Genomic DNA, 10,276 nt, shown 5'->3' on the forward strand with positions numbered 1-10,276 from the left:
CAAGTCCAACCACCTCTGCCAGTTTGCTCCTTACTGGTGAGGGCAGTCCCATCTGTAGTTTAGTTCTCAAAATTGACTGCTCAATTTGACTCATATCTGGATCATTTCCGGTAATATTTCTCCACACTTGATGAACTCTTGACACATAGGCTCTCGGATTTTCTTGTTGTCCTAGTGGGTCAATCAGAATGTTGTCAGGATGCACATTTGTTGGAAACGTATCTTTCAGGGCTCTCCACAGCCAATTTCTACTTGCAGCCAACAATTCAGGGTCATTTACTGCAGTCCCCACATACAGTGGGGAGAACAAGTATTTGATACACTGCCGATTTTGCAGGTTTTCCTACTTACAAAGCATGTAGAGGTCTGTAATTTTTATCATAGGTACACTTCAACTGTGAAAAAAAAGAATCCAAAAATCCAGAAAATCACATTGTATGATTTTTAAGTAATTAATTTGCATTTTATTGCATGACATAAGTATTTGATCACCTACCAACCAGTAAGAATTCCGGCTCTCACAGACCTGTTAGTTTTTCTTTAAGAAGCCCTCCTGTTCTCCACTCATTACCTGTATTAACTGCACCTGTTTGAACTTGTTACCTGTATAAAAGACACCTGTCAACACACTCAATCAAACAGACTCCAACCTCTCCACAATGGCCAAGACCATAGAGCTGTGTAAGGACATCAGGGATAAAATTGTAGACCTGCACAAGGCTGGGATGGGCTACAGGACAATAGGCAAGCAGCTTGGTGAGAAGGCAACAACTGTTGGCGCAATTATTAGAAAATGGAAGAAGTTCAAGATGACGGTCAATCACCCTCAGTCTGGGGTTCCATGCAAGATCTCACCTCGTGGGGCATCAATGATCATGAGGAAGGTGAGGGATCAGCCCAGAACAACACGGCAGGACCTGGTCAATGACCTGAAGAGAGCTGGGACCACAGTCTCAAAGAAAACCATTAGTAACACACTACGCCGTCATGGATTAAAATCCTGCAGCGCACGCAAGGTCCCCCTGCTCAAGCCAGCACATGTCCAGGCCCGTCTGAAGTTTGCCAATGACCATCTGGATGATCCAGGGGAGGAATGGGAGAAGGTCATGTGGTCTGATGAGACAAAAATAGAGCTTTTTGGTCTAAACTCCACTCGCCGTGTTTGGAGGAAGAAGAAGGATGAGTACAACCCCAAGAACACCATCCCAACCGTGAAGCATGGAGGTGGAAACATCATTCTTTGGGGATGCTTTTCTGCAAAGGGGACAGGACAACTGCACCGTATTGAGGGGAGGATGGATGGGGCCATGTATCGCGAGATCTTGGCCAACAACCTCCTTTCCTCAGTAAGAGCATTGAAGATGGGTCGTGACTGGGTCTTCCAGCATGACAACGACCCGAAACACACAGCCAGGGCAACTAAGGAGTGGATCCGTAAGAAGCATCTCAAGGTCCTGGAGTGGCCTAGCCAGTCTCCAGACCTGAACCCAATAGAAAATCTTTGGAGGGAGCTGAAAGTCTGTATTGCCCAGCGACAGCCCCAAAACCTGAAGGATCTGGAGAAGGTCTGTATGGAGGAGTGGGCCAAAATCCTTGCTGCAGTGTGTGCAAACCTGGTCAAGACCTACAGGAAACGTATGCTCTCTGTAATTGCAAACAAAGGTTTCTGTACCAAATATTAAGTTCTGCTTTTCTGATGTATCAAATACTTATGTCATGCAATAAAATGCAAATTAATTACTTAAAAATCATACAATGTGATTTTCTGGATTTTTGTTTTAGATTCCGTCTCTCACAGTTGAAGTGTACCTATGATAAAAATTACAGACCTCTACATGCTTTGTAAGTAGGAAAACCTGCAAAATCGGCAGTGTATCAAATACTTGTTCTCCCCACTGTATCTATGAAGTCCAGCTCTCTGAAAAAATTCTTCCATACCTGGAATCCCAAGGAGATTAGCCAAAAGTCTCTTAATGTTTCCTATGGCAGACTGTGTTCCCACCGTAATTTCTTCCAACTTTGACATCCAAGGATATGCTCCATCTTGAAGAGTAGGCAGCTTCTCAAGTATATCTGACATATCGGTATTCTGCAAAGGCTTATACTCCAGGTTTTGTCCTCGAATGATCACTGGCATCATCTTCTTACTGGTGCTCCCTTGTCTTGGCCTTAATGTATACTTCTTCTCCAATTCTTGGGATCCTTTTTTCAGCAGTTTTTTCTTCTCTATCTTCAGCTTCTTGAGTTGTTCTTCCAGTTGTCTTACTTCTTCTAAATTATTGGCATTATCCAGGCATGATATGCATCGATCTATATCTTGTTCTATTTATTTTGTGCTAGTCATTGTAGGATAAAATCCTCTTGAATATGAAGCACCTTTAATCTCCAAATCTTCATCGCCGTCTCCATCTTCACTTTCATCAGAACTCGAATCTCTTGTATTCTTCTTCTTCCAACTTCCATCACCCCTTCTTTCCGCTCTGGCCAACCTCTGTCTGATCACAGGGTCATATCCACCCATGATCTCTTCTGAATCACTCTGATCATCATCATCATCATCTTCAAGTTCCATCCTCCTGAACCTCACTCCACCCTTAGTTTCCAGACATCTCGTTTTGTTCTTACTTTTGGAGTTTGGATTCATCTTTATGGTCGTTTCTGTTTGTCCTCTCTCTATTATTCGTTCATCTTCATCTCTGATGCAATAATCACCCTCCTGAATGATCACTGGAAGCTGAGGATAGACGTCCTTAAAACTCTACTCCTTCCTCGTAAGGTGGGGGTCTTTTTGCTGAATCCATATGTGAGAAAGGTGTATTGACTTCTGCCATTAGTTTTTCTGTTATCTTCACCTCTTTTGCAATTTTCTCTATACCTCTGTCTCTTTTATCTTTTCTATCTTTTATCAGTTTTTGTCCTTCATTTTCAAACAGCTTAAGAACACCCAGCTCTCTTTGTCTCTTTTCTTTACGTTGTTCCCCTTTTTCCCCTTCTTTTGATCTGCCTTATACGTGGATACAAGCACTTGCATTATCTTGATGACGTCTGGGTTAAGAGTCCCTTCCACTGGCCATGGTTGTTCAATGTCAGGCCAACGTTTATTCCATTTTCCAGATAATCTTGCAAAACCATTAACTAGAGGATTACTATTTTGTACTACATCAACAGGAGTAATTACTTTTGTAGTTTTGATGTCCTTTTTCCCCATTGTAACGACTCTTTTATATGTTTCCCTCTTTTTTTGTGTGTGATTCAAAATAAAGAAATAAAGAAATAATTAATTAATTGATTAACCAATAAATTAATAAATTAATAAATAAATTAATCAATCAATATCCATTTATTTATTTATCCATTTATTTTATTTATTTTATTTTACCAAATTATTGATTAGTGGCAATCTTACCACCTCCGATCAGGAAAAGTAAAGGAATGTAGTCAACTTCAGAGCAATCCAAAAAAGAAAGACCTGTAATCCAGCAACACTACAGCACTCACAAACCAATTGCTTAATAATCACCCAATTACCTTAATTTTACAGAATAATGTCAGTGCTGGATTTCCAACACAACTCTAATCAAAACAACTCATTCACAAAAAAACGCTAATGTGGAATTATCAATTACATCAATTCATCAGTCTGTTGCCAAGTTCCTGTGAAATGGTCACAACATGAAATATTCTATGCATACACAATTTATCAATTATATCCTGTAAGGGAGAGTGGGTTTTGTGGATAGAACAGTACTGGCCTTAATTGGACTTGATCCGTTGCAGCACACTCTGTCGCGTGACGCACTTGTCAGCACCTCCTCTCTCTCTCTCTCCTCCTTCTCGTCTCTCACATGACAGAAGAACAAAGAAACAGACAAGAATTTAGTATTTTATGCATACCTATGTTCACATTCGCGCTAAGAAATAAGCAAACAGCTTAACTCAGGAATATTATAAATAGCTCAATAACATTTAATTTAATTTATTTCTTTAATTATTTTTCATCCGTCAACATATCTCTCATTTATCAATTCAATCAAATAGTTTCATAGTTAAACAACAGCCACTTATCAAACAGAATACTTTAATCGTATGTAAGTATCCATCTCCCTCTCTACTCTGTCTGCATGTCACAGCAGCTCAGTGCAGGCAGGGGAGTGGAATATTTGCTCTACGTAAATCTGAACACATAAAATCCCACGCGTGCGTAGTTCATTCACCAGTGCGATATCAGAGTGGATGGAGCTCTCAGGCAGCTCTCTCCAAGTCTAAACAACAGAGTAGACAGACCCGCTGTCGCTCCGTTCTCTCCACCTCCAACACAGACAAACAGTAACACTTAACAAAACTCACAAACCAACACAGAACACAAATCCTACTTTGAAGTTTCTTATGTTTAATTATTCTAATCTGCAGATTTATAGTTATTTTCTAATCCATTACAAATAATCGTCCTCCCAGGGGCTCATCGTTTTTTAACAAGTATTAAAAGTTCTCTGTAATGGAGACTCATAAGGTTTTAACCATAACTAACATATTTCCTTACAAAAAACTAAAACCCCTGTTGTCATAGCCTTCGTCGACACACAGCTGGAACACAGCAGAGACCTCTCCATGTACACACACACGCATAGGCTCTCACACACACAATTCAAACAAGAATGCATCCGTTCATACAATACATTAAGCATGCTACCGTCGCTCCTTGTTTCCTTTATATTCCTTCCTAAATTTCTGCTACCTCCAGTTGCAGATTATTCAATGAGAGGTTACTTCGGACATATATTTCGTCAACTATATTCCGAGAGGTAACGTGCAATTGAATGTATCTTCCACAACTTACAGTTCCTAAATTCACCTAATGCGCTTTGAGGATTTTCGGCCCATCCTAATGATCGCCTCGTTTGAGGGCTTCCTTAATCAGCGACGTCCTAAAAGTATACTTTTTCCTTATTTCCTGGCCTTATTCCTTCATGCTTTTCCTGGACACTCCTTTAAATATATATATATATATATATTAAAAAATTTTCAAGGCAAAATATGTGTGCCCAGTGTTAATAATTCCTATATACAGTGGGGGAAAAAAGTATTTAGTCAGCCACCAATTGTGCAAGTTCTCCCACTTAAAAAGATGAGAGAGGCCTGTAATTTTCATCATAGGTACACGTCAACTATGACAGACAAAATGAGATTTTTTTTTCCAGAAAATCACATTGTAGGATTTTTTATGAATTTATTTGCAAATTATGGTGGAAAATAAGTATTTGGTCAATAACAAAAGTTTCGCAATACTTTGTTATATACCCTTTGTTGGCAATGACACAGGTCAAAAGTTTTCTGTAAGTCTTAACAAGGTTTTCACACCCTGTTGCTGGTATTTTGGCCCATTCCTCCATGCAGATCTCCTCTAGAGCAGTGATGTTTTGGGGCTGTCGCTGGGCAACACGGACTTTCAACTCCCTCCAAAGATTTTCTATGGGGTTGAGATCTGGAGACTGGCTAGGACACTCCAGGACCTTGAAATGCTTCTTACGAAGCCACTCCTTCGTTGCCCGGGCGGTGTGTTTGGGATCATTGTCATGCTGAAAGACCCAGCCACGTTTCATCTTCAATGCCCTTGCTGATGGAAGGAGGTTTTCACTCAAAATCTCACGATACATGGCCCCATTCATTCTTTCCTTTACACGGATCAGTCGTCCTGGTCCCTTTGCAGAAAAACAGCCCCAAAGCATGATGTTTCCACCCCCATGCTTCACAGTAGGTATGGTGTTCTTTGGATGCAACTCAGCATTCTTTGTCCTCCAAACACGACGAGTTGAGTTTTTACCAAAAAGTTCTATTTTGGTTTCATCTGACCATATGACATTCTCCCAATCCTCTTCTGGGTCATCCAAATGCACTCTAGCAAACATCAGACGGGCCTGGACATGTACTGGCTTAAGCAGGGGGACACGTCCTGCACTGCAGGATTTGAGTCCCTGGCGGCGTAGTGTGTTACTGATGGTAGGCTTTGTTACTTTGGTCCCAGCTCTCTGCAGGTCATTCACTAGGTCCCCCCGTGTGGTTCTGGGATTTTTGCTCACCGTTCTTGTGATCATTTTGACCCCACGGGGTGAGATCTTGCGTGGAGCCCCAGATCGAGGGAGATTATCAGTGGTCTTGTATGTCTTCCATTTCCTAATAATTGCTCCCACAGTTGATTTCTTCAAACCAAGCTGCTTACATATTGCAGATTCAGTCTTCCCAGCCTGGTGCAGGTCTACAATTTTGTTTCTGGTGTCCTTTGACAGCTCTTTGGTCTTGGCCATAGTGGAGTTTGGAGTGTGACTGTTTGAGGTTGTGGACAGGTGTCTTTTATACTGATAACAAGTTCAAACAGGTGCCATTAATACAGGTAACGAGTGGAGGACAGAGGCAGTGGCGGCTGGCCGATAGAGGGCGCTAGGGCGCCGCCCCCTTAAATAAAATTATTTAAAAAAATAAAATAAAAAATAAATTAAAAAAATAATAATAATAATAAAAACATCAGTATGTCAATATTTGTGTGTTTGAAATATGGAATGCACACAGTAATATGTGTAAGATATGATAGAAAATCATATTCGCAACCTTTCCTCTGCCTGTCAAACGCCTCGTCAGCTCTGGGCGATACAGAAAGTGCCCCGAGGAGGCGGGTCTACGTAGCAGTTAAGCCAATTGCTAATTTAAGATATGAATGTATGACATAAAATGTAGCTAATCAGCGATTTTAATTAGAATCCAAGGAGGGCGATTATTTTATCGCCCCAAGCTCGCCCCTGATAAAATAAGGACCGGGCTCCAGTGGTGCCATTTTTACTAGACGACAATGGCGAGCGCAAACGTTACTCCTACAAGACCCAACCCTAACACGGTGAAATCTCTCCTCCAAGATCCGTTTGAGAGGAGAACTTTGTCAGAGAAAGTTCGGGTGAAAGAGCTGGGCCCAGATCAACCTGACCTCTCAATCAGACAGCAGGCTAGCGAGAAAGGGAAGCAGTATATGCGCGGCTTCTCCCGTAGCTGGTACACCAGGAAGGCTTGGCTAGCTGGGTGCACTGATGCTAATGCTTTATTTTGCTTTCCGTGCTTGCTTTTTAAAACGACGGGGTCAGATTCAGCATGGACAGGTGCCGGAGTGAGGGATATGAAGCACCTGTCAGAGAAGGTAAAGAAACATGAGAACACCAGGGCACACATGGACAACTCTGTAAAGCTAGCTGTATTAGGAAGGGTGAACATTGCTACGCAGCTGGATGACGGCCACAGGATTGCGGTGAGGAAACACAATGAGGAGGTGGATAAAAACAGGCACATTCTATCCAAAATTATCGATTGTGTGAAGTTCTGTGGGGCTTTTGAGTTGGCCTTGCGTGGGCACGAGGAGACTGACTCCTCGGACAACCCCGGCATTTTCCGGGGCTTAGTGGATTTTGTTGCCTCCCTCGACAGTGTGCTGGAGGAGCACCTGAAGACAGCTACCGTTTTTAAGGGCACGTCAAAGACGATACAGAACGAGCTGTTGGACTGTATGCTGTCAGTGCTTAAGGATTACATCCTGGAGGAAGTAAAGAGTGCTGATTTTATCGCCATTCAAGCTGACGAGACGACTGACGTTTCCACCCACTGCCAGTTGGTGCTTGTGATACGCTACATCGATGCTAAAAGTAACGTCCAAGAGCGTTTTTTCGAGTTCATTTTGATCGAGAACGCAACCGCCGACACCATCGCTACAGCGCTGCTGGAGAGGCTCAGCACCATACTCTCACATGGACAAAAGGCCAAACTTATTGCCCAGGCTTACGACGGAGCAAGTGTGATGAGGGGAGCCACCGGCGGAGTGCAGCGTAAAATAGTGGATGTGTACGAAAATGCGCACTACGTCCACTGCAATGCACATCAGCTGAACCTCATCATGCAGCAGGCTACTTCACGCATCCCCAGGATCGGCACTTTCTTTTCCGACCTTGCAGGATTTTCTGCTTTCTTCTCCAGGTCTCCCAAGCGAACCACCGTGCTTGACGAAGTGGTTGCGCATAGACTCCCCAGAGCCTCTACAACACGGTGGAACTTCCACAGTCGCGCTGTAAACACTGTGTACGAGTACAGGGATGACCTCCTAACGTGTTTCCAGACCATCAGAGACTCTGGGAACTTTGATGCCCCGACTGTCAGAGAGGCGGGGGGCTTTGTGAGGATGCTCGAAGACGAGGCTTTCTGTTTTTTCCTGGCACTGTTCCACAAGATCATGCCAAATGTGGACATGCTTTTCAGCCAGCTGCAGAAGAGGAACATCGACCCTGTCTTCATTAAAGCACTTGTCCAGAGGTTCACAGACAGCATGCTAACAATCAGGTAAATAACTATATTTACTATTGGCTGATAAAGATGTTGTTAGAAAGATTAATAGTTCACTTACAACAGTTTAAAAGCCTAAATGTGTCTGGTCATCAAAGTGAGTGATTATCATAGAGCCGTCACAATTATATTTGTTTTAGTATTTTAAAAGGAAAGAGAAGACACAATCAGACGTTGATAATAATGCAGGAAAGTACTACACAGTTTGTAATAATTATTCAGGTGTCCACCAGGTCAATTTCTAGAAGAGGCCTAGCTGTTATTGAAGATTAACTTTATTGCTAAGTGCACAGCAGAACAAAATGATGTTGCATCCCTCTCACAAATGTAATAGAAAAAGGCTTTAAAACGTAATAACATCAGTTAATTATGTACATCACAGGTTAAAAGCATTTACTAGACATAGTTTGTGTGTATATACACACTATCTGTCTGTCTGTCTGTCTGTCTGTCTATATATATATATATATATATATATATATATATATATATATATATATATATATAAGTCACTGGTTGTGTGTTGAGGGGGAATTACAGTGAGTTAAGAAGTCTGATTGCAAGTTATCAAATTAAACTTTATTTTTTGGACCCAGGGCCTCAATTCCCTCTTTGTGTGGGGACGGCGCATCTGACGAGCAGCAACAGCCCATCAAGCGACGGAGGATGCTGGGACCAGGAGAACAACAGAGGTTGGCTATAGAGGTAAGTTGTGATGTAATTGTCAGTGTTTCCCCCTAGAACTATTTTCAGGCCTGGTAGTATGTAGCCAAAACCCTGAACAATCAGCACCTTGGTAATCATATACTTGAGTTGGACATAGGCATGTGTCAGTCAGGATCACTTGCATCAAAATAGCTTAATTGCAAATTAAAGCTGATGATGTATCTTTTACAGGTATGTGATACCATCCTGAGTCATGCCAAAGAGAGGTTCTCCTTCACCCAGCACCTCATCAGCGCAACACTATTGCACGGAGAGTTGTTCCCACAACACAGTGTGAAGTTCCCCGATACAGCGCTTGAAACAACCGTGGAGGCGTACCCCATGTTGAACAAGGCCAAGCTCAAAACCGAACTGTCCCTCATCTATGAGAACAGTGAGTTCAAGGCTTGTAGTGGTGCAGTGCCCCTGTACCAGTTCTTCATGGAGAACAACCTTCAGAGCACTTTCACAGAGACTGCCAGCCTCCTCAAGATCCTCATCACCACACCCATGACAACTGCTGAGTCAGAAAGGTGCTTCTCTACACTGAAAAGGATCAAGACCTTCCTGAGAAACAGCATGACACAGGATCGCCTGAACGCTCTGGCCATGCTCTCCATGGAGAAGAAACTTGTCAGGGACATTCCTGACTTTAATCAAAGGGTCATTGAGAGGTTTGCCACTCAGAAGGACAGACGGGCAAAATTCCTGTACAAATAAGATGACAGACACACACACACAGAGCAGCTCTGGCCGCATGATTCTTTGTATATAGTTGACCTTAGCATAAAAAATCCAGTTATATATGGTACTCTAGAAAGTCTTAATAGTGTCTTTGCTAATATTACTGTATATATGTTGTTTGTATCAATTAATTGTTGCAGTTCTGGAGCACATTAACAATTAGTCACATTTAGTATGATCATAAAATACTGTATGCTATTCTTCCAGTCAAAGGTTTGAGTTCATCCACTTGATATCCATTTCTATATTATACATCCTTTTATACAGTGTAAGATTTCCTATAAACTTTATAATAATTTCATGTTATTGTCCACTTTCCACTCTGTTCTGACAGCATGCCTGTTGCGTTGCCTGTTTACTACCAATGGTGAAAAGTTCACTTTAAATGCAAATGAAAGGCTTGGGTTTGTGTAATATGTTTTTGTGTAAGAATGCCTCAACTTTTTAATATTGGCAT

The sequence above is a fragment of the Coregonus lavaretus genome, assembly GCF_964263955.1.
Source record: "Coregonus lavaretus genome assembly, chromosome: 21".
In the NCBI taxonomy this organism is placed as follows: Eukaryota; Metazoa; Chordata; class Actinopteri; order Salmoniformes; family Salmonidae; genus Coregonus; species Coregonus lavaretus.